This window comes from Vombatus ursinus, unplaced genomic scaffold, assembly GCF_900497805.2.
Source record: "Vombatus ursinus unplaced genomic scaffold, bare-nosed wombat genome assembly UNPS02009770.1, whole genome shotgun sequence".
Classification (NCBI taxonomy): Eukaryota; Metazoa; Chordata; class Mammalia; order Diprotodontia; family Vombatidae; genus Vombatus; species Vombatus ursinus.
The window spans coordinates 1,026,607-1,053,145 of record NW_020949548.1 but is presented as its reverse complement, the minus strand read 5'-3'; positions in this window follow the sequence as shown (position 1 = coordinate 1,053,145).

Here is a 26,539-nt window from a genome sequence, read left to right as displayed (position 1 = left end):
CATCAGACTCAGTGGATATGATGGCTCATTTTGCTGAAATGCTTTGTTCTTTCCTTTTTATTCTTTGTCATAAGAGATGGCTCTCTGGGTAGAGGAAGAGGGAAAGATAGATATGTTTGGAAATAAAGGTGATGTAAAAACAAAATACATCAATAAAAATATTTTTAAAAAGAGGCTATCTTAGTTCAGTCCTGTAACTTAGTTTCCAATCTACTCTGATGCAAGCAGCATCCCATTATGTAGGAAATTTTTGGTCATTCCCACCTGACTTTGGAATCAAGATAATGGCACTGAGATTTATAGGATTTGAAGTGAGAAGACCTGAATCTACTGCATGAACCTGAGTAATTCATTTAACTACTTATAACCTCAGTTTCCCCTTCTATAAAACAGGCATAGAAACTTGCAGTGGCCATTTCACATGGTTTTTGTAAGGATCAGAGGAGCACAGTCTGCAAAGGGTTTTGTAACTAGAATATATGAGGAGAACTCATGCTATTTTTATTCTCTGGAAAGCAAGACACTTGTGTGGTATTATTTTCATATGCAAGTACTCTGCCTGCGTGTCTTCTCTCTTTCTCACACACGTACATAAACAAGAACACACTTTAAATCAAGCTACAAATACTCCCATATTATACTTGTCTTCTGAATCTCTTTTTAAATAAAGTTGTTTATGGGCTACATCTTCATACAACTGACCTGGGTTGGAGATGAAGCAGCATTCCACTCTGCCAATGGTTATCTTGAACAGCCTTCTGGAAGAGGCTCCAACCAGCTCTTTGGAGTTTGTGGCCCCAAATCTGTTGGGGGGCTAGTACTCCTTGGCTTTTTAGGCCTTCATTTGAGAAGGCTTACAAAACAGAATCCCACCAAATTATTGCCCAACTTTGAGAAAAAGAGGGAGATTTGCAGCATATGAACCATAGGGGAATTCTCAGCCCAATAAGCCATCAGGAGCGGGATTTAACCTGTGAGTGGCTGCTTTACTTCTAGGTTAGGAAAGAGAAAGAAAGAAAGGAAGGAAGGAAAGAAGGAAGGAAGGAAGGAGAGAGAGGGGGAGGAAGTGAGGAAGGAAGAAAGAAAAAAGAAAGAAAGAAAGGAAGATATTAATGAGTCACAGAAAGGAAGGAAGGAAAGAAAGGAAAAAAGAAATCAAAGGAAGAAAAAAAGAAAGCAAAGGGAAGAAGAAGGTATAAAGAAAGAAAAAAGAAAGCAAAGAAGAAATCTGTTAATGAGTCAGAAAGGAAAGAAGGAAAGAAAAAAGGAAGTGAGAAAGGAAAGAAGAAAGGAAGGAAAGAAGGAAGAAGACAGGGCGAAAATTACCCCCTCAATCCCACAACCTGTTTGGGGGAACAGAACTACAATGGATGGAGTTACGTGAAGAAAGGATGGCTTCTTCCACACTCTCACTTACAGATAGAAAGATTCAGGTGTTAACTATTACATTACCAAGAAGGAGCTGGGGACATCTCATAACTTCTTCCTTTGGTGGCAGGTATTGCCTTCTCTGCTGATATGTCCATATTAATACATTATGTTGGAACTATGAGTACAAGGAGTTTATTTAAAAGAATGATAAAGAGTCTACTCAATGACAGTTAGTCATTTTTAGAAATCTCTTGATTACATTGAGCCTGTTGGGCAAGACAGGGGAGCAGAGAACATACTTTTCACTCCCACATTACTGGGAGTTTCTCGATTGAAATTCTGTACCATTTTCTTTCCTGTTCAAAGTCCTAACCATGGCAGGGAATTCACTGTTTCAGAATGAGTTATGAGCCCCTGTCGTTATGCTCAGACATCTGTCTTGCCCAATTTGCCAGGAAACTCTAACTCTGAGCTCTCGTGGTGTGACTGATGTGACCCTAGTGACTGAAGAGAAAAGGATCAATGGAAAATGAAGAAAACTGAGAATAGTCACCTGTAAGACATCAGGAGCATCTGAGGGTTTTGGACAATAGGCCACATAATCAGAAATCTACATATCTGCAGGAGAGGGAGGGGCCTATGAATTGATTTAATAGTATGGGTAATTTCATGTCTCTTGGAATGATGAACATATTACAAACAAGACATTATAAAAGAGAAGTAGAGCAAAGTGATGCCTTCAAGAAAAGGTATGATTGAAAGAGAAGATGAACTTGTCGCATTATAGGATGTGTGATGGATGACTGGATAGCCTGCATGCCTTACTGACATCATTGGGAAGTTAGGAGAACTCCAGGGGGCTCCCAACATATTGGGTGGTCCCTCTGTTGAGAATTTAGGGGAGAATGTTAATAAAAATCATACGGATGAAGAGGTCACAGCCTCTTCATTGGAAAGGGCACCCACGTTGAAAACAAATGTTTATTGACTATTGATAATATCACATATTCATCATCAGAGAGATTACAGAGTAATCTCAGAGCATTTGAGAGCTTCAAGTATAGCTACTGGGTCTCACAAAAACTAGTAGTGAGGGGTTGTGGTGGCACATTTAGGATGAAAGAAATAAAACACTTCTGGAGGAAGGGAAGGGCAGGGGGGGACAGGAGAGATGGAGAGGGAAAGGGAGGGGAGGGAAGGAAAAAGAAGAAGGGGACATCTAGAGCTCTCCAAAAGGAGAATGAACTGTCTCAGGATGTGGCGGATTCTTGCCTGTTGGATGGAGATCTTTAAGCAAAGGCTGGATGCCAGCACATTGGGTGGTAAAGACAGGATTCTTGATCAGTTACAGATTGGATTAGAGTGCCACTGAGATCCTTTCCAATTTTGAGGTTCTGCAGTTCTGTGAGTGCTGGCTAGCTTGAGGAGAGGATCAATAATGATTAATGGGAGATGAGGTTAGTTAGATAGTATGGCACCAGTGAATGGAAGAGCTTTCATAGCAGGCAGAAGAATCTGGACTTGAGTTGAGAGACAGTCAGGAGTGGAAGAACTCATGGATCCAGGATGAGAGATACTGGGTTCAAATTTCAGCTCTGCTATCTGGGTGGCCTTATTAAGTCATTTAACCCATCTTGGCCTTAGTTTCCTCATCTCTAAAATTGGCACATTGGACTAGATGATCTTTGGGCATCCCTCTAGATCTAATTCTTTCATCCTATAATTTGAGATTCCAAGAACAGAGATTCTCCAATTTCCACTTCAGTTAAACTAATTCAACCAGCATTTATTGAGAGACTTAAGAATACAGAATGGCTTGAGGGATACAGAAGGATCAAAGACCATAGATCTGGAACTGGAAGGGACCTCTGAGGACATCTAATCCAACCCCTCTATTTTGAAGATGAGGAAAATAAGGGCCAGGGAAGTAGACTTGCTTAAGAACTCATAGGCAGCAAGTATCAAAAGCAAGATTTGGACCCAGATCCTTTGACTCCAGAACCAGTGTTTTGTTTTTTTTTTTTCTGTTGTACCAAGCTAACCTTCATGAAAATCTATGGTCCCTTTCCTGGTGTCACTAGTATATTAGAGAATGCAAACATTAACATAATCATATAAGTTGTCATTGGAAGGGCAGTAGAGAGGGATAGAAAGCCCCATGGTTAGTCATATGAAGGAGAGACCACTTTGGGCTTGGGGGTCAGGGGATGCTTCATGAAGGTTATGGTATTTCAACAAGCACTTCAAAGATGAGTAGAAATTGGGCAGGTGGAGACGTAGGGAGGGAAATAGCCAATAATTTGTCTAGCTAGGAGTGTGAATAAGGTAGATTAATTAGAGATAAAGCAGGAAGGGAAGCATGACAAGGGCTTGAATATCAGATAAATCTGGATTTTATTTAGGGAGTTGTGGGAAGCTATTGGAGACTTTTGAATAAGGAGATGGCATAATCAGAGCTGAGCCTTCTGAGGGTTATCTGGAAGCAGCATCCCATAGTGTGGATTACAGGGGGAGAGCCTGGAGGCTGGGAAACCAGTTAGGACTAACACTCCTGAGTTTCCACCCGAACTTCATGGCTTCTTTGAGTTCCTTGCACGTATCCCACTGAACTTCATGGCTTCTTTGAGTTCCTTGCACGTATCCATTTGTACCTCTGCCCTCTAAATCGGTGCTTCTCTTCACAAAGACCTGCTAAGTTGGTGACGCCTTCCTCCCAACAGAGCAAAGAAGAGCTGCCTGACCTCTCCTAGGGCCCCTGTCCAGGATCCTGTCCAGGGGAGCGTTAGGCTTATCAAAGACACAGCCCTACTCTGTGCTACCACAGCAGGGCCGACAATGGCGTACGCAATCTTGTTGTTTTATGGTCTGTTTCTAGAGCTTGGGCTAATTCATGCTAGAAGGGACATTCTGAGACACTCATGCAAACTTCTGCACCAGAGATCTTGTTGGTTCTGAGATTAGCTTTGTCCAGTGAATCAGTCACTTAACACAGCACAATGTCCTATTAGCTGAAACTTTTTCCTTTTTTCCTAGATTTCTCACTACTTAGTTGTAGCAGTTCCCATCTCTACAATCTATTACAAGCTTATTTTGTTTTTAATTACATCTTTATTTCATCATTATATCTTTATTACAGAGTTTCTTATATGATATCCTGAAAGCACATCTGACCACATTGCTTCCTGATTCAACCTTCCACAGGTCTTACTGTCTCTAGAATGAAAGAGATAGCTGCCTTACCTTGGCCCTTAAAGTCTTTTACAATCTTGTTCCAACCTACTTTACCAGTCTTGATGCATATCACTCTCTTTCGTGGGCTTTGTGTAAATTGTGACTGAATTAACCTATTTGCTTCTTCCCTAACTCAACCTTCCATCTTCTACCTCAAAATCTTTGGTTAGTCTGACCTCTATGCTTGGAATGACTTCCTGCCTCACCAGTTTCGAAGGATCTATAGATTCAATTCATGGATCACATTTTATGGGAAACCTTTCTTCCTCCTTGAATAATCATGCATATATTCATCTGTTTCTATGTTGTATTCCCCTAGTGGAGTGTCAACTTCTTGAGAGTATAGACTGTTTTTGGTTTTGTTTTCATATCTCCAGAATCTTGTACAATATCTTATATATCTATATCTATATCTATATAGATATATATATATGCACACACACACACACACACATATACACATAGTGAATGTTCTTGTTTGGATAGTTGGGATTGTATTTTAACCTCTGAAGACAAGGTTGAAAAGTGTCCTAATGTTAACGCCATCCACTCCTGGATAAGTTGGAAGATTCTCTTCATTCAGTTTGCAGATTTTGCCTTTTCCCTCCCTAGTTCACCATTCTGTCCATTTGATGTTGCCAAACACTTATGCCTACCTCTTGTTGCCTTCACCTCCTCATTTGACAATTTCTGTAAAAAAATCAACTTCACAAGAACAAGATGGGGGAGGCATGGCTAGATGGTGTGGTGTTCAGAGATATTGCTATGTCACAGTGAGACATGAGATACAGCAGCTCCTCAAGAATTAAAAGTGAATATTACACAGAGGGCAATGGAAAATTCATGGTGGGTGTGAGCAGGTTGTAGCATATAACCAAAAAGGGATTTTGAAAAAGAACAGGAATAAAAGATGTCATCAAGGAAAAGTAGGATAGAAAGAGAAAATGAGAAGATTGTTTAGTAAGGGATGACAGGTGGAGTCTCCCGATAACATATTGACATAAGGACAAGTGACAATGACTCCTAAATCCCCCAGTGATATACATAAGAGGATATGGAAAAGAGTAATAAAGAATGGGTCAGCATGGTTGGATAATTATCTGTATCCTTGGAGAGAACTTCCAAATTGATGAGATCACAGATTCATTTGGGTATTTGAGAGTCTTTCTACACTCTGCCCCAGGAAGATTGCATCTGGATTCTGTCCAGTTCTGGGCACATTTTAGGATGTTGATAGGTTGGAGGATGTCTAAAAGACATCAAGGATAGTGAAGGGGTTTAAGTTGATGCCAAGATCATTTGAAGGGACTGGGAATGTTTAGCCTAGAAAACAGAAGATTGAGGAAGGGGCATGATAGTTCTTTTCAACTATTCAAAAGAATATTAAAGGATTAGAAGGATCAGACTTTTCCTGTTTGCCTTACAGAGTGCAGAACTTGGAACAATGGGTAGAATTTACAAAGAGGCTGATTTAGGCTTTAACAGGAGGGGAAAATTCCTAATAATTAGAGCTGTTCAAGAGTTCAAAAACACTTTGAGAAGTGGTGTTCTTCCCTTTCTCCGTCTTCTAAACCAGTTGGATAACCACTGTTGTTGGAAGGGAGATTCTTGCTCAGGTATGGAATGGGCCAGATGGCCTTATATCTTCTTTTTGGGGGCTCTGAGATTCTATGATTCTGTGAGATGCTGTACCTTAGAAAAGGGTTTCCAGGAAAACAATGAATCATAAAAGGAGTGACCTCCTGCACTTCTCTTGTACCCTTATATATAAGGGTCTTGTACACAGCTTAATACATACCACTTATTGTATGAAGGACTGTTAAATGATAGATCACTCCCTCCCTCCCCCCCATCCCTTTTGGAAGGGGGAAATCAAAGATGTATGGCAGGAATGGGTCCTGCCATGTACTGGACCAGCCATCTAGATTGGAGAGTGAGGAAAGGTTGAAGAAAGAAATTTCCCACTTGGGGAGGTGTCAGAGTGATAATGTGATCTCAGACTGATAATGCGAAGTCTGAATCGATTGCTAGGGATGTGGGATACTGAACTGAGAGAGCAGAGGCAGAAGGCAATGCCTGGAACATTCAAGGAGAGAGTGAAGAGATGGAGATCAGGCTGAGATTTTAACTCCAAGATAACAGCGGGTGGGGAGGTATTGTTTGAGTTCCAAACAAGGTTCACAAAATTTGAAGCACTAGGTTTGTTATGAGTGAATTTGTATTCTTCCTGGGTAGGACTGTTTTCTAGTTTCCTCTGAAACAGCGGCAGCTGGACAGCTCCCACAACCACCAGCAACATTTCTAAGGAAGCGATCTACTCTAAGTGGTGGACCAGAGGGAAGTTGGCTACTATGACCATTTTTATGTCCTTTTCTTTCTGATATTAGTATAATCCTTTTAAAAATCCCATAAATACACTAAAAATAAAGGATATAGGAAGAGTGATGCTATCTGCATCCAGAGAAAGGAATGATAAATAGAAGTATGTGTAGAATAATAATATATACATACATACACACATACATACATTCATACACACATACACACACCTATTTGCATCTAATGGTAGCCATCTCTAGGGTGGGAGGAGGGAAGAAAAAAGGGAAAAAAAGAAATTTACATGATAATTTTGTTATATATTTGGAGGGAATAATAAGTCGTACATGGTAGATTTGCGATTTCATGTGCAGTCATCTTTTTTTTATTGTACTGTGTTATGTGGAAATGCTTGTTTTGTTCTCTGAATTGAAAATACAAAAAAAAAATGAAACAAAACCAAAACAACCCAACACACAATACTTAGAGCCCAGAAGTGAATTCTACCAATGTGGATTACGAGTGAATTCAGTTAAGGAGCAATGAATCCCAATACTATGTAAACTATTTGAAAAAAAAATAGGTAAAAGAGTCCTTCCAAGTTTCTTTAACACATAAATATAGTTTTGATATCTACACCAGGGACAGCAAAAGCAGAGAAAGAGAACTATAGATCAATTTCCTCAATGATTATTAATGCAAACTTTTTTAAAAAAAATACTAGTAAAGAGATTGCAACAATATATCACAAAGATCATATATTATGACCAGCTGGGATTTATAACAGGAATGCAGGACTGGTTTAATATTAGGAAAAATATAAGCATCCCTGATCATGTTAATAGCAAAAACAATAAGAATCATATGATTATATCAACAGATACAGAAAAGGCCACTGACAAAATATAACACCCATTCCTATTAAAAACAAATGTTGGAATAAATGGAGTCTTTCTTAAAATGATAAGTCCTATCTATGTAAAACCAAGAGCAAACATTGTGTATAATGGGGATAAACCAAAAGCCTTCCCAAGAAGATTGGGGTGAAACGAGGATGTCCATTATCAGCACTATTCTTCAGTATTGTACTGGAGAGACTAGATATAGAAATAAAGATAAGAAAAAAGAAATTTAAGGAATAAACATAAACAGTTAAGAAACAAAACTATCACTTTTTGCAGATGATATGATGGTATACTTACAGAACCCTAGAGAATCAACTAAAAAACTAGTTGAAACAATTAACAATGAGCAAAGTTGCAGGATATAAAATAAACCCATATAAATGATACAGCATTTCTGTATACAAACAACAAAATTCAGCAAGAAGAGATAGAAAGAGAAATTCCTTTTAAAATAACTGCAGACAATATAAAATACTTGGAATTCTACCTGCCAAGACAAACCCAGGGATTATATGAACACAATTACAAAACACTTTTCACACAAAGACAGATCTAAACAATTGGAAAATTTTTAATTGCTCAAGGGAAGGCCAAGCCAATATAACAAACATGGCAGTTCTACCTAATTTATTTATTCAGTGCCATACTAATGATATTACCAAATAATTATTTTATAGAGGTAAAAAAATAACAAAATTCATCTGGAAAAAAGGGTCAGAAAGGTCAAGGGAATTAATGAAAAAAAGTGAAGGAAGGTAGCCTAGCAGTATGACATGTCAAACTGTGTTACGAAGTAGTAGTCATCAAAACAATCTAGCACTGGCTATGAACTACAGTGCTGAATTAGTGGAATAGATTAGGTACACGATACACAGTAGCAAATGACCATAGTAATATGGTTCTTGATAAACCCAAAGATCCAAGCTTGGGGGTAAGAACTCAATATCTGACAAAATTGCTGGGAAAACTGAAAAGCAGTTTGGCTGAAACTAGGCATAGAACAACATCTCACACTGTGTACCAAGATCAGGTCAAAATGGATAAATGATTTAAACAGAAATATCATGAGTAAATTAGGGGAGCATGGAAAAATATACCTATCAGATCTATGGATAAGGAAAAAGTTTTTGACCATATAATAGATAGAGAACATCACGGGAAATAAAATAAACAATTTTTATTACATTTAATTAAAACTTTTGCACAAGCAAAATTAATGCAGCCAAAATTAAAAGGAAAACAGGAAACTGGGAAAAATTTTATAGCAAATTTCTCTGAGAAAGGTCTCAATTCTCAAATAAATAGGGAACTGAGTCAAATTTATAAAAGTAAGAGCCATCCCCCATTTGATAAATGGTCAAAGGATATGAAGGTAGTTTTTGGAAGAAGAAATCAATGCTATCAATAGTCACATGAAAAAATGCTTTAAATCACTACTGATTAGAGAAATGCAAAATAACTCTGAGATACCCCCTCATACCTATTGGATTGGCTAATATGATGAAAAAAGAAAAATGACAAATGCTGAAGGGAGTGTGGAAAAATTGAAATGCTGATGCATTGTTGGTGGAGTTGTGAAGTAGTACATTCTAAAGAACAATTTGAAACCATGCTCAAAGGGCTATAAAACTATGCAATCCCTTTGACCCAGCAATATCACTTCTAGGTCTGTATCCCCAAAAGATCAAAGAAAAGGGAACAGGACCTATTTGTACAAAAATATTTACAACAGCTCTTCTTGTAGTGGCAAATAATTGGAAATCAAGGGGACGCTCATCAGTGAGGGAATGGCTGAACAAGTTGTGGCATATGATTGTGATGCAATACCATTGTATTATAAGAGATGATGAGCAGCATGGTTTATATGAACTCATGCAAAGTGAAGTGAGGAGAATCAGGAGAACATTGTACACAGTAACAGCAATATTATAAGGATGCTCAAATGTAAAAGACTTAGCTCAAGACAGTGATCCAAGACAAATCCAAAGGGCCCATGATGAAAAATGCTTTCCACCTCCACAGAACTGATGAACTATTGAACTGATCCATGAACACAGAACTGATCCATATTGGAGCCTACTTCTTTTTACTTCATTTTTCTTGTTTTTTTTTCCCTCCTGTGTTTTCTTTTGCAACATGGCTAATATGGAAATATGTTTTGCACAACTTCACATGAATAATCGATATCAAATTGCTTACCTTCTCAGGGAGGGGGGAGGGGCAGTAGGGAGGGAGAGAATTTGGAACTCAGAATTTTAATAAAAATGATTAATTTTTTTTACATGAAATTGGGAAATATTAAACAAAATATATAAAAACATATAGAAAAGACCAAAAAAACCCCAACAATACAATCCTTGAAACCATTTAGCACCTTTTGCTTGTTGCTAATAGTAATTAAGCCTATAAACATCATTGTGCAGTAAGTCAGTTCTATAATTTCCATTAGAGTATGTTAGGTTAAAAAATAACTTCACTGAACCAGAGGCAAAGCCAAGAATGGAATCTGGTCTCTGGGTCCCAGTCCCTTCTTGCACTCAACACAGTGGCAGGTTGTATCCAAGTCATATGTCTGATTCTTGGATGCTTCTAATTCTTGTGCCTTTCAAGACCCTTTCCAACAAAAGCTTATTGATGAAGTGAGTTACATCCTTTGGGGATACAAGGCCTTCTCTTTTGCTCTTTGAGTAGCTGCTTTCCACCCTCAGTTTATTTTTGATTTGCTTTCTAAAGGCCTCTAGTTCCAGGAAGGAAACAAGTCTGGTTTATACTCAGATTTGAAGATAACCCTTGTTCTTATGACCATTGCTCATAAAAAAAACTAAAGGGGGCTATTGCTAAGAGCAAAGTATCTGCTGTGACCTGAAGATTGGTCAGGGATACAGCATGGGGATCTGATGGAATATATCAAAGTCACAGGAAAATTGTTCAGCTTGTCATGCGTCCCTTTTACTAAAGAAATCCATGACATATTGATGCAGTTATTGGCTTCCCTTGTAAAAATGAGATCTCTTTGTATATAAATCATTTTTTAGCAATACATTTGAAGATAATTACAATCACCTTTTAATTGTCATCACCATCATCATCACCATCATTATCATCAACACTCAACTTTAAAATGTCATGAAAGGGTTTTTAAAAAATATTTCTTTCAATTAAAATAAAGTCCTTAGATTTTAGATCTGAGAGAGGCCTTGGAGGCCTTCCAGTTTAATTCTTTCATTTTACAGATGAGGAAACTGAGGCAAACAAGGTTAAGTGATGCTCCCAGGGTCACACAGCTAGTAAGTGTCTGAGGCCAGATTTGAACTCAGGTCCTCCTGACTCCAGGCCTGGTGTTCCATCCGTTGCTCCACAGAGCTGCCCATTATTCTCTTTATCTTCAGTTAAATTCAAAAAATAAATTCAATTTATTAAGTAACCCTATATGGCAGGTACTGGGATTACAAAAAAGAAACACTAGTTTTCAAGGAACTTCTACCCTTTTAAAGAGATATTCTTATTACTTTCACTGCCGTTCTCTTGTCGAGTGTAGGTTAGCCCACGTTTATGTTTTATACAGGCCCAATTTGGAGACCAAGTATAGTTTATACACTCCAGTAGAGTAGCTTTGCTCTAAAGTATAAATACATCTATTTGTATGTTAACTAGTTTTTTAACAGGAAAAATATAATGAGGCAGCCTCAAAGCTTCTTTTCTCTCTTGAAGCTGATTTGTTGTTAGCTGTTGTATTTTTATTTATTTTGTCATCATCGTTATTATTACCTTTATTATTATAATTGATGTTGATGTGCTTTCCTCTGTCCATATCTCATTTTTGCTTTCAATAACCTGTTTAAACAAGTCAGGAAAGAATTTAAATTACATACCATCTTTCCCCCCCACTTTTTTATTTTCTTATTTTTCTAACTTTGCATTACTTTTGATCTTTGCTCAACAAGGTGGTGGTCTGACTATATACAGACAACTGATTCAGGAATGACTGCCACATCAATAACGAGTCATTTCCTGTCTGTGAAAATGTAATCAATTTCTTTGGGGTGGAGAAGAGGGCTGCTATTTGGCGCTCCCCACATCCAAGTGCTTTCTGATTTTTTTAAGAAAGTATTTCAAATGTATCAGCATGAGGCTTCTGTGTAGTCTACAAGCCTTTGGAGAAGTATACACTAGGTATTAGCAGGCTGCAACTCATTACTAATAAGAAATTATAAAGGAGAACTGGGGCAAAGGATGCTATCAAAGATACATACGAGTGAAAAAGAAGTTGGACTGATTATGACGGAGAGAGAGAGAAAGAATGAGAGACAGAAAGAGAGACAGAGACAGAGAAGAGAGAGAGAGAGAGAGAGAGAGAGAGAGAGAGAGAGAGAGAGAGGAGAGAGGCAGAGAGAGGAGAGACTGAGAGACAGAGAGAACAGAGAGACAGAGAGAGAGGGAGGAGGAGGGAGAGACAGAGACAGAGAGGAGAAACACAGACAGAGACAGAGAGAGACAGGGGAGAGAGAGACAGAGAGAGAGACAGAGACAGAGACTCTGTACTCCATTGATATGTTCATAACATGCAAAGACATAGACAAGAGTCGCAGAGTTTGGATAGGGATGGATGGGTTGTGATCTGCCTCATTGGAGAGAAAATATATGTTGATGAGTTCACAGAGCCATTTATGTATTTGAATATTACCCCATAATATTGAGAGACCCCTTAGTCTGGATGGAGGAGAACTGCTGTCAGAGCTGCTTTCCCTACATATCCCTATATATCTCAGGACAGCCACCATGGCTCATGAAAAGCACCTTCCCTCCTCCCTTTTTCCACCTCATTTTTTATATCCACCACATTCTACCAGAGCTTCCCTGACTTGCTCAGAGTACTTTCATTCTTCTAGGTCACTACCCTTCAAAGAACATTGCACGTGTATCAGCATGCCTAATGGGGCTAAGCAGCTACTCTGTAAATTGCTTCCTTCCTGCTGCTGTGGTGGGCTAGAACTAGACTTGTGACTCTATAGGTCTATGGAACTACCAGCTGAGGAAATTCCCTCTCCCAGTGTGGGTTGACACCTTTTCAGAAACTTAGAGTCTTAGGGAACTATTTGAAAAATTCAGAGGGTGAGTGACTTGCCCAGGGTCATGCAAACACTAGCAGCACCTCCCCCCCAGCTTCTCTCTAGCCATTATACCACACTACCTCATTTGGTGTATGGTGTGTGTGTGCGTGTGTGTGTGTGTGTGTGTGTGTGTGTGTAGAGTAGATTCAAATTTCACTTTAGACACCATGGCATACTAGGCAATGTAATGGAGTGGAAGTAGCCTTGACCTTGGAGTTCTTGCCCTTGTTCTGACCAGTACTAGCCATCTGATTTGAATTTAACCTCTCTGAGCTTCAGTTTCTTCAACTATTAAATGGGTATAATGGCAAGGTGCTACCTACCTCCTAAGGGTCATTTTGAGGCAAATGTTTTGAGAAGCAGTGTAATAAGAACACTGAAGACCTGGGTTTGAATCTTAGCTCTCCTGTTTAATATTCAGATGTTGCTGCGCAGGTCCTGCCACCCCTCTGGGCCTTGGATTTTTCATATGTAAAATGAGGTTGGACTAGATGACCCTCAAGGTCTCTTTCAGGTCTATAACCTGTGATCCCATGATCTTGAACTTTAAAGGATTTGATGAGCGAGAATGGGGTCAATGAAAGGCAAACATCTGAGGAAAAAAGAACAGCGTAAACAAAACTATAGATGGAAATGGGGCATCTAGGTGGCACCATGGTGCATAGAGCGCTGGGCCTGGAGTTAGGAAGACTCATCTTTCTGAGTTCAAATCCAGCCTCAGACACTAGATGTGTGACCCTGGGCAAGTCGCTTAATCCTGTTTGCCTCAGTTTCCTCATCTGCAAAATAAGCTGGAGAAGGAAAAGGCAAACCACTTCAGTATCTTTGCCAAGGAAACCCCCAAAATGGGGCCATGAAGAGTTAGACACGATTGAAATGACTGAACAACAGATACAGGAATAAGCAATCCCTGTTCAAGATTCGGAATGGAACCTGGAAACTGGAAAGATAACTGGTTTTAAAGTCAGAGGAAATAGATCTGAATCTCAGCTAGGTCAAGTTTCACTGTCTGGGCCTCGTTTTTTTCATCTGTAAAATGGGGTTGAACTAGATCCATTGAATAAGCATTTATTAAGCACCTACCATGTGCTAGCTACTGTTTAAGTTTTTGGAAAAAAACAAAAACACAGACCAGTGCCTGCCCTCATAAAGGAACTTGTGATGATCTTAGATGTTCCCCCACCTCTACATTTGTGTGTCAGTGATCTAACACGAAGATGGTGGATCGCTCACTTTATTTATTTTGCGAGGCAATGGGGTGAAGTGACTTACCCAGGGTCACACAGCAAATAAGTGTCAAGTGTCTGAGGCTAGATTTGAACTCAGATCTTCCTGAATCCAGGGCCGGTGCTCTATCCACTCCTTCATCCACTGCCCCACCCCTCCCGATTGCTCACTAGATGTTCAGAGCCCACGTTTGAGGTCAATATCGCTGAAGACAAGTCTCCTGTCCCACACGCCTGCCCTTGGTGCTACATTCTGACAAGGAGGGCAGGATCGGGTGGGCCATTATTTTGACTCAGTTTGACAATCTTCATATCCCTTAGGTCAGATTCATTAAAAAAAAAAAATCTTGTTACCTCAGAAAACCTCAGGTGGTTTGTATGGTCAATCCAGGGCAGTCTGATGGAGGTAAGCCTGCCATTGAACCCTGTGCTTTCAGAATAGTTGATATGGGACAGAGTGTGAACAATGACCTGATTCTCAGCAATAAATTTAGACTGGGGAATGCAAGGCAGGTTTCAATGCCTCCTTTCTCCAACCGTGGCAAATAACTCTAAAACTATCTAATCTGAGCTAACACATTTTGGGTGAGTCAACATCTATTATTATTGATAAAACCATCAAAAGAAAGTGAAGTGTGAATGATCAGGGAAGAAACAGACCTTGATTCCCCAAATAACAGATCCTTCTAATTCACAGGAGGCTATTGTATCAAGTTAACATGTTCCAAGTCTATAGGCACATTTATTCAAATCCCTTTGATATGGGGGAAAGAGCTCTTTTACAAATCAAATTTTAGCTTGTCTGAGAAGGCAAGCTTCATTCCTGCCCTCCTATTTCCCTTTCCACAACAAAGGCCTCTTTACCAGAGCACATGTTCTCTTGATCAGAGAATTACCTCTTGGGGAAAATATGTCTGTATTTTATTTGATGCCCCAACTGAACAGAAAAGGGAAATAAATTGGATTTTTAGACTCAGTGGTCAGCCCTGAGTGAGCAATGCAATTGACACTGGGAGTAACACGCAGAAATCATACTGGGAGTTCTGACAGCTAGGGCAAATTCAGATGGGAGACTGGGATACCCTGAGACTGGCAAGCTTAATCATAGCTGCCTAACTGACTACTAATTCTTATGTCCCTTCTGGCTACATTACTTCGGCAAGGCTGGCTGCCAGCTCCTGGGGGTAGTTGTACTAGAATGGCGATGGGGGAAAAGGTGAAATGGTGATGACAGTCTCAATGATGATATCATAATAGCTCACATTTTTATAGCCCCTTAAGTTTCGAAAGTCTTTACAAATATAATTTCTTTGGATTCTCACAAAGATCTACTTTACAGATGAGGAAATTGAGGCTGGGGTTAAGTGATTTTTTTCTTTCTTTGTATCCCCAGAGTTTAGTACAGTGCCTGGCATAGAGTCAATGCTTAATAAATACTTGTTGTTGTGGTGATTGGTTGACTTGTTAACTTACCTAGGATCACCCAGCTATGTGTCTTAAATAGGATTCAAATTCATCTCTTCTTGGCACTCAATCCATTGTGCCACCCAGCTTGTTTGATGGGGGAATAGGAAATGTTGGAGCCTAGGTTGGTGGATGCCTTTTCTTCTCTTGGGGTGCCAGCATCTGGGGTGGCACTTCCTTGCTGTGGTGACCCTCCTATGTCCTAGTCTTCTGCTGCTTCTGTGCTGGCCAGTCCAGTGTGACTACCATGGTATGCCCCTCTCCCACCTGTCAAAGTCTTATAGGGAGTGAGGAGAGAAACCTCCCATTCTGTGTGCTTGTTATAGGTTTGGCATGCATTATTTCTGGGTAACAGAGGCATCTGGATCAGAGTCAGAAAACTTGTGTTCAAATCCTGCCTAACTTCTCCACTTTAACAGCTCTGTGACTTTGGACAAGTATCTTGCTTCCTCCAAGCATCAGGGTCCTTATCTAGAAAATTCAAGGATCAGACTGGGTGATCTCTGGGGTCTCTTCAAGCTATAGATTTATGATCCTATGACTTTTAAAAAGGGTGGGGAGCTAAATGAGATGGTGGAGAGATTGTTGGACATGGAATCGAAGATCCGATTTCAAATCTTGCCTTAGCTACTTTCTAGCTGTGTGACCTGGGCAAGTCACTTAACCTCTGTCTGCATTAGTTCCCTCATTTATAAAACAGGGATAAAAGCACCTACATCACAGAGTTGTTGTGTGAATCAAATGAGATAACACTCATAATATTTTGTAAATATTAAAGCAGCATGTAAATTATTATTATCTAATTAATTTAAAATAAGTTTGATGAATAGTCTATTTTACGTACTTATGGAATCATTACATTCAGAGCTAATAGACACCTTGGAAACCATCTGGTCCAATCCTTTCAGGAAACTGAGGAAGCTGAGACCCAGATAGAATGACTTGCTCAAGGTCACATAGGCAGGAAAGGGCAGAGCTGAAATCTCAACCCAGACCCCCTGACTTTTGATCCAGTGACTTCTTCCACCATGGCCCTGCTGCCTCCCCATTTCAAAGGCTCAAATGAGGTAATATATGCAGAATGCCATGTAGACATAAAAATGCTACACATATTTGGGACTCTTACTCTTATGATCATTTCTTTGCAGCATCAGCCACAAAGATACCTTATTTTGACAGTTCCAGAGTAGTGAAATTGTCCGTTGGGCTCATCATTTGCAAGACCAGTCTTAATGATTGGAGAGTGGGATTTTCTTTGCTAACCAAATGCTTAAAATACATTTGAGCAGTTTTTGATTAGCACAGAAATAAAATTGAGTGGGATCTGCTAAAAAGCCTTGCCAAGTAAGTTGATATCATGCGACAAAAGTCTTTCTCTTCAGCCAGCCAATTTGATTCAATTTGAAAAACATTTAATAAATGTCTACCGTGGTGGGCACTAGGCATGCAAAGACAAAAATGGACAGTTCCCGCCCTCAAAAAGCTTTTATTCTATTGAGGAAAAACACTCTGTGTGCAGATAAGTAAATACTAATATATGTCAGGTCTGGAAAGGCTCTGGTGGGGATGGGAGGTGGGGTGAGACATATGGTGTGCCTGGAGCTTCATTAGCTTGTCTGAGATACTTGGTTGTCTGCTTCAAAGGATAAACATGTCCCTAGTTCACGGCACCCATGATTCTGAAAGAGGAAACTCAGAGTAATTTTGAATTTTGTCATTTTTCTTCCTTTTTTCAGATACTCTTCTACCCAACACCCTGCCTTGTTAAAAATACATTTCTGAGTAGTTGCAAAGTTATGTCTTCTTGAAAGTTGACTTGAAATACTGGTTTCACAGATACTGGAAAAGAAAGAGGTGACCAGAGGAAATCAGTGGTTTTCTTTCCTGGGCGGGAGGTGGGGGGAGAGAAATGTCTTGTAGAAACAAAATAACTTTTCATTTCAAGGAATTAGCTGGGATTGGGGGAGATTCAATTTCTGAAGCAGTTACAGTTAATTTTATGAGTCTTATTGATTGTCCCCAAAGTTATGGGTGGATGGATGGGGATATTCATGGCCAGTAATTATGTAGGAAAGTACTAGAATCTTTAGAAAAAGGAGTCCAGCAGAGACAGCATTGTGCAATGGTTAGAACAATAGACTTGGAGGAAGGAAGGAGCCTTACATACTTCCTAGCCATGTTCCCGTGGGCAAATCACTTACCTCTCTTGGCCACAATTCCCATGTCTGTACAATAGGGAGGATAATAGCACCTATCTCTCAGTGGTTTTTTGAGAATCAAATGATTCTCAAATACAGATTCGAATGACAACATATCATTTGTGAAGCACTTTGTAAAATTTAACCTACTATATAAACATCAGTTCTTATTAAGATTCTGTTAATTAAAAGCCCTAGGTTGATGGGCTATCCTTTTATTTACATAATAGAGTCATAGAGCTAGAAGGGAGCTTTTAGATGCTTCCTGCCCTATTGGATGAATCAGTCCCCTCTACCAACATCCCTGACAATTGGTCATCTAGTCTTCTATTGAACCCTTCAGTGACAGGGTACTCATTGCATCACAAGACAGTCCATCCTATGATTGAGCAGTTCTATCTGTTAGAAAGTTGTGGCTCATATCGAGCTGATATCTGCTTCTCCAGCACCCTTCCACTGACCACCCAGTGATTCTAGTTCTGTCCTGCCAAGGCTAAGCAGAATTTGGGGCATATGCAGTTGAGAAGAGCCCGTTTTTCATTTACAAAGGTGGCAAACTTTGGGAAAGTGTTTCTTACCAATTTCAAGATGCAACTTCTTTTCATCCAGAGAAGAATTTACGTAGTCTTTTTTTTTCCTCCACAAAAGAGGGTCGGGGAGAATTATAATGTGCAAAATAACATCTAAGAAGAAAAGAAAAGAAATGGGAGTTGTTGCTTTCTTTTTCCTTCCTTGTAACTATTGATCAGAAGCTCCAGGGCTGGCTGCCAATGACCTCAGTCCTTTTCATAGGACCACGGGGATTCAGGCAGGGAGCTAAAGTTTGCCTTTAGACAGTGATCTGTGAATAACATGCGGTCCCTCAATGACGCGTGAGGAGCCTCCAAGGGAGACAGTGAGTCAGAGGGAAGGAGGCACGGAGATGGCTGCAGCAGCCATTAGCACGTCATTGGTAATCCCAGCGACACCTTGCACATCCGTGCCATTTGTCTCAATGCTCTTGGCTGAAGGCTGCCAGGATGTTTTATTTAAGGGAGGGTGGGAAGGGGGGCTGGTGTGTGTGGTGGTGGTTAGGGAAGGCTGCAGTGGAGCCTCCTAGCCTGCTCTGCTGACCAGAAAGCCTGTAGATCCTGCAGGGGCAGGGTGGGAGTAGGGGTGCCTGGTGGGAGGGGGAGAAGGGTCCAGCTGGAATTCCTAGTATAATTACAGAGCAATTCCTGGAACTCCCAGAGCTGCCAGTCACATGTTTTGAGATTAGACATGAAGGAACAAAACTTTAAGCAGAGTTATGTTTCTGCTTGTTGGTATTGCCCTATGCGAGTGGAGGGAGGGAGGGAGGGAGGGAGGGAGGGTGGGAGGGTAAGGGTCGAGGGGAAGGAAGGAAGGGATAGAGAGAAGGTAGAGGAGAGAGGAAGACCTGGAGGGAGGAGAAAACAGGGCAAAAAGCATGGAGGGAGAAAAGAGAAAGAAAAAGGGATAGAGGGAGGAGAGGACAGAGAGGAAAGGATGATAGAGGAAGGATGAGAAGAAAGATGGAAGGGAAGAAGGGATGAAGGGAGAAGTGAGAAGGATAAAGAGATGGAGGGAGGAAAGAGGAGGGTGGGACAGAGGAAAGGATATAGACAGGAAATGGGAGAGGGAGAGGTTGAGGAGGAGGAAGGAGGGGATGGACACAGGGCGAGAGAGTGATAAAGGGAAGAGGGAGAAAGGAAGCCCGGAGGGGAAGAGAACCAACTAACCATGGGACGGGTAAATTCTTCCTTCAGTGGTTCATGTCCCTAGTACTATGTCTGCCCCACCAGTTAAAAAACAAATCCTGTCTTTCAAAGGCTGGGAATTTGCAATGGGAGTTAAATATAGTTATTGAGCATTCGCCACGTCGATGAACTTCAGAAATGTTACGAAAACATTTTCATCGCCCTCCTCTCTGCCCCTCCCCTCACACAGGCAGCATTAGAAATGTGTCCAATTAGCCCTGTGTTATCAGCCCCGCTAACAGAGAGCTGCTGAGGAACTCCACGGGCGCCTCCTACCATTCCGCACTTGTGCGAGTACCCCACCCTCGACTCCCAGCCTCCTCTGCATTCATTTAGACAACTGAGGCTTCTTTCCAAATCTACTCACTCACCGTTTGGTTTTTGCCTAGCTCTTAAAGGCATTGGGTGCTACGTAGGCAATTCACCAGAATGCCTTTGTGCCTGGAGACCTCTCACCTCCTAACATGGCCCTTGTGCTCTGCCTAGGCCTGCTTTCTTAGTATCCCTTTTATTAAAGTCATAGAATTTGGTCATGTTGGAGCTACAAGGGACCTTGTAGGCCATCTGGGCTGATGTGATCATTTAACCAATGACAAAATTGAAATCTGGAGAGGAAAAGGGATTCACACAACATGCATCTTCCTCATTTCTCATGCCTATGATCCCTCATTAGAGAGCTGTCTCCTTGAGTTTTCATTTTTGTCCCAGCTCTTAGCAATGTTCAGATCTGGGTTTAGTAAGCACTTAATAAATGCTTATTAAATTAAATTGAATTCAATTCATATTGCTCTTCCTTCCTGTAGTACCCTCTACCTTCCCTCAATTCATGGCCCTTCTTTTGAGACCTTGTTCAACATTGTCTTCTCAAAGAAACCTTCCCAGGCTAGCCCACAACTTCCATTCAACACATATTAAGGACCAACTATGTGCCAAGCACTGTGCTAGTTATTGGGGATAGAAAGACAACCCCCTCCCAAAAACAAACAAGCAAACAAACAAACAGGATTTGGTCTCAAGGAGATGACAAACTAGTAGGGTTGAGGGTGGAGAGATACACCATATACGTGGATAAATAACTTCAAAACATACATTAACATCTGGCGATCGGAAGGGTTTTGTGTAGGAGGGGGCACCTGAACCATAAGCCCAGGAGACCCAGTGAAAGCTTGGTGAAATAGTCATCCAGTCCCAGGAGTAGCCTCTTAGGGACTGTCAGGGATTCCCTGTTCCCTGTGCCATGGTCTGAAAACCGTTGTTCCTGAGGTCTCCGGTGAAATCCTGGGTTGTAACCCCAGCCTTGCTCTTTCCCAGCCCTGTTGCATTATATCAGTCATGGCTTCAATGTGAGGGCTGGCCTTGTTTTGAGTCCTGTGCTTAGCACAAATGTGTGTAGGTCGGAAGAGGTCATTAAACTACCCTAGAACCTTCCCCTCGTCCCAGCCTCCTTGGGTTTGGGCAGTTGAACCACCTGGACTTCCCTTAACCTTGCCAAATCAAAGGGCTTGTTGATGCTGTGATGGCTTGGCTCGTCTAATTCTTCTGCTAAGCCCCTTTTGTCCCAACCGTGAACCTTGATAAATGGAGAGCGTGTGAAGGGTCAGGATGTAACATAAGATTGGAAGGATAAGTGGCGTCCAAATGGCAGAGGAGGGGTGGAAATGCCAGGCTGAGGAGCTTGTACTTTATTCTAGAGAAAATAGGGATCACTTTCATTTTCTCAGGGCCTTGTAAATACTTGTCACTTGCTTGAACTGCTAAACTGTTATTCCTCATGGCTATTTCTCCTAGGTGCTCTGGTGGCAAATCTAACATTCTTTCTGCTAGGCTGGGACGGACGTTCCTTCCAGTAACCCTTGTCTGGACTGAGCCTGAGGCCCTTCACCTTCATAGTATCCCTCCTCTGGGTGCTCCTCAGCTTATCAATGTCTTTCCAAAAATTAGGTGCCCTTTCCTTTGTTCTAGCCTCTAGATGCCTGACCAGGACAGAAGTTGGAGTCCTTACGATGCCTGATTGTCCTTTTCTCCTGAGTTCCCTTACTTCTGTCTGAAAAAAAAGCGTCTGCTGCATTTTTGACCGTGTCATTGTCTTCCCTCAGCTGTCCCCGCCATATTGCTGCCTCCACCCAACTACCTTCTGCTGTCATGTGGTGGGCAGAACTCCCCTGGGTGACTTGATTAGTTAAGAAACCATCCTTGCAGATGCAAGTCACCCGGTTCCCTAGTCCTAGTGATTGTTTGGTAATTAACTATCTGCATTTTCAAGGAACAGAAAAGCCCAGAGGACATACGTATTGTGAGGCAAAAGTTCTTAATACTGGTCTCCTTCTCTCCTTAACATTGCCTGGTCAGAATGGGGTCCAAATGTGATTTCCGTGTAGATTCATGATGACAAATCTGACAGACTCTCACTGTAACTCGATCAACTGGACACTAACTCAGTGAATTGGAATGAATTCAAGGAAGAGGCATGATGTCCATTAAGGTTCTGGCCTTTCGAGACAATATTAAAATAATTAACCATGTATCCTGGGCCAAACGGTAAGACAGCAGAGAGATGGGAGATGCATTCACAGCTACTCTATCAATCGTACTTTTGCTCGACATTTCAAAGAATGGTTTCAGACATCCTTGCAAGGTACAGCGGAATCTGATTCCCCTCCACTCAACAAGTACTTAAAAGTACCTATTACATGCCAGGAACCCTGTTAGGTGACTAGAATACAGAGTTTAAAAATGGAACCGTCCTTTCCTTCAAGAAGCATTTTTATTATTGGTTGAGACAATACGTGCTTTTAAAATACATACGAATAAATATGTGGTAATTTTTTGGGGGGAGACATTAGCATCTGGGGAGGGGGAGATCAGGAGTCACATAGAACATGATGCTTGAGGTAAGTATTGAAAGAGAGGGTGATTAAGAGGTGACCAGGAGAAGGGTATGCATTCTAGACACGGTGTGTACAGCCTGTGTGAAGGCTCAGAAAAGGGGCACTATTGCTTGCTGATCTCCCTGGCTTCCTTTGAGTCCCAACCAAAATTCCACTTCTACAGGAAGTCTTCCCCATCACCTATTAGTTCCTCCCCTCTGTTAATTATTTCCATTTTATTTTGTATAGTTTGCTTTGTATATATTTGTTTGCATGTTGTCCCCTCCATTAGCTTGTAAGCTCCTTGAGGGCAGGAACTATTTTTTTTTTGCCTCTTTTTCCCTGAACTAAGCATAATGCCTGACACATATTATGCACTTAATCCATGTTTATCGATTGAATGATACAGAGCAGAATTTTCTACCAAATAGAGCTATCCAATAGTGAAATGGGTTATCTAACGAGGTAGTGACTTTCTCATGACTGGGTTCGTTTGGACAGTGGTTGGATAACCACCTGTTTGGAATTTTGTAAAAAGGGGATTTCTCTTTTGGGTAAAGGTCAGCTCTTCTTACCTCTCAGAGTATCCCAACATCCTTTTTGGACAGCTTTGCTTGTTAGGAAGGTGTTCCTTCTCTTAAGCTGAACCCCATTTTTCTAGTTTAGGATTATGGAACCATAAATTTAGACTTGCAAGGGGCCTCAGTTCAACTCCTTCATTTTCAGGTTAAAAAAAATGAGGGAGATGGACTTTCCTACAGTCACACAGGTAGAATTGGTGAAGTTTGGATTCGAATCCAGGTTCTCTGATCTAAAGCCTACACTCAATATCAACTCCTACTGCTTCCTATTCCTAGGACTTCAGAGTTGGGAAGGACCTGGGGAGGTCACACAGGCTGAGCTGGGCATTCAACCAACTTCAAATCCAACTCTCTCTTCATCAGAATTAATCCTAGGTCTGTCTTCTGGGACCCAGGAGAAGAAATTTAACCTTTGATACATCATGGCTTGCACTTGTATATAATAGAAATGCACTGGCTGATAGAAAAAGCCACTTAAACCTACCTGTCAGGAGGCCCTTTAGCCTTTGAAATACCTTAGGCTTGGGAATTAAACTTAACTAATAACCAATAAAATGATAATGATTATTTAATAATAGCTGTATTCCTTGGATTCAGCTATCATCACACTGCTGAGAAAATCTCATCACCAGGAAATTCATCATCATCCTGGATTTTATCCATTTTGGTACTGGCACCTCATTGATACCTTGAGGAGCTGCCCTCCCTCTGATTGGAGGACCCAAAGGTGGGGCAAAAAACCCCTCCCAGAGCCTCCATCTAAAGAGGGCTCACAACCCAACACTTGCTCTCTTTGGATTTGACTCTATCAACATACCCCAATACCCTCTCTCCCGCCCACCATTTTATAGATTTCTTTTATGTGTGGTCAGCCAGGTGGCACTGCAGTGGATATAGGGCTAGGCCTGGAGTCAGGAAGATCTGAGTTCAAATCTGGCTTCAGACACTTAATAGCTGTGGGACCCAGGGCAAGTCACTTAACCCTATTTGCCTCAGTTTCCTTATCTGTAAAATGAGCTGGAGAAAGAAATGACAAACCACTCCAGTACCTTTGCCAAGAAAACCCCAAATGGGGTCACAAAGAGTCCAACACAACTGAAAAAAATGAGTAAACAACTTCTCTCCTTTAATTGTAAGCTTCTCTAGGGCAGGAACTGTGTTTTTTTTTTCTTCTTTGTATCCCGAGAGTTTAGCAAAATGCTTGGAATTCAGTACTTGTGCTTAATAAATGTTGAATTGAACTAGACTTATTTACAAAAATCCCCGCCCCCAACTCCCATGTGCATTGGGAATGTTTATTCTTTCCTTCTTCAGAAGTTCTCCAGAGACTAATGAGCTAACAGAGCGTGCATTTTATTAAGCTTATTGGAGGGAAGGGAGCACCTGAGCAAACTGTTGTCTGCAGTTGATGATCTGTTAATAATAATAATACTTTACAATGTCTTATACATGTCTAAAGCATTGTGTGGTTTAATAATAAATTATATATACATATATTCCTTTACAAACATACATTAAATCCATTACTTTATAGTTTACAAAGAGATTTCCATGCTTTATTTTATTTAATTCTCATCCTGTTATGTAGATGCTGCTAAAATGTCCCCATTTTACAGATGAGGAAACTGAGTTTTTGAGTGGTTAAGTGACTTGGTTATATAGTAAGTATTTGAAGGGGAATTTGAACCCAGGTCCTCCTGACTCCAAGTCCAGCTCTTTGTCCTTTTTGTTATTAAATTTTTTTATCAGTTATCAAGCAATTTTTCTCCTTATTCTCCCCCTCCCCCACCAATACACAAACTGAGAAGGAAGGAAGGAAGGAAGGAAGGAAGGAAAGAAGGAAGGAATGGAGGGAGGGAAGAAGGAAGGAAAAGAAGAAAGGAAGAAAGAAGGAAGGAAAGGAGGGAGGAAAAAGAAGAGTAGGAAAGAAGGAGGGAAGGAGGGAGAGTAGGAAGGAAGGTGTTGTTTGCTGTTCATCCTTTGCTCTGGAAGAAGACCAATGACATCACGAGGGTGATGTCTTGACTTGCACATAAATTGGATTTAAGTGAGGCAGAGCTGTGCAAAGTCATCAGCCTCACTTTCTTCTCCGGAGTCATTGGAGTCCAGTGGCAAGACATAAGTCAACAGGACAGGTGAGGGTCCAGGATGCAATGGGAGAGCTTGGCCTTTTTAAGGTAAGGGCTTTCCTAGGGCCCAGTTTGGAAGGAAGGTATGAAGAAAGGAAAGGGGGAAGAAAGGAAGGAAGGAAGAACCCTTGTTATCACATAAGCACAGTAAAGCAAAGCAACACCTTTCCACATTGGTCAAATCCAAAAATGCATTTCTTATTCCACACATTGGTCCATCATCTCTCTGCCGTGAGGTGGCCGGCTTTCTTCTTTCTCAGTTCTGTGGCATCATGGGCGACCCTCCCTTGCAATGATTCACCAACTGCCTCCCCATCTCCAGTCTCAGCTGATCCTCACAGTCTCAGTTGCTGCACTATGGGAGTATTAAGTGCAAACTTAGGGGGAGGGACAGGAAGCTCACAGGCCAGTTACTTCACCTTAGGGACTCAATATGGTACAAAAGAAAGAGAACTAGGCTTCACATTTCACCTCTGACATGTATTACCTATGTCACCTTAGGGACAGTGAGGTGGTGCAGTAGATAGAGTCCCAGGCCTAGAATCAAGAAGACTCATTTTTCTGAGTTCAAATCCAGCCTCAGACACTTACTAGCTGTGTGACCCTGGGCAAGTCACTTTACCCTGTTTACCTCGGTTTCCTCATCTATAAAATGAGATGGAGAAGGAAATAGCAAACACTCCAGTATCTTTGTCAAAAAAAACCTCAAAAGGAGTCACAAGAATCAAACATGACTGAAAACAACAGAATAACAACAAAGGTCGTACAATAGAGGACTAGACGTAGAGTCAGGAAGACCTGAATTCAAATCCAGCTTAAGTTAGCACTTACTAGCTTTGTGATGCAGGCTGAGTTATTCAACTGCTATCTGCCCTAGTGTCCTCATCTGTAAAATGGGGATAATAATAACATCTATCTCCCAGGGTTGTTGTGAGAATACAATGAGATAATATTTGTAAAACACTCTGCAAACTTTAAAACATTATATAAATGCTAGCTATTATTTTTCTAAGCTCTCTTCTATTTCCGTATCTCTGATTCTTTCACCTTAACTGTGGCTCAGTTTCTTCAGATTCAGCATGGAGAGAGTAACCCTTGTATTACCCATCTTACAGAGTTATTGTGAATTAATATGCGCCAATTATTTTATAAATTTTGAAAGTTTATAGCTGTTTATTATTATCATCGCCATTATTATAATTACCACTACTACCACCACCACTACTACTACTACTTTTGCTGCTGCTGCTACCACTACTACAACTACTACCACTATTACTACTACTGCTACTACTACAACTATTACTACTATTGCTGCTGCTGCTACTACTACTACTACTACAATTACTACTACAACTACTACTGCTGTTACTATTACTGCTA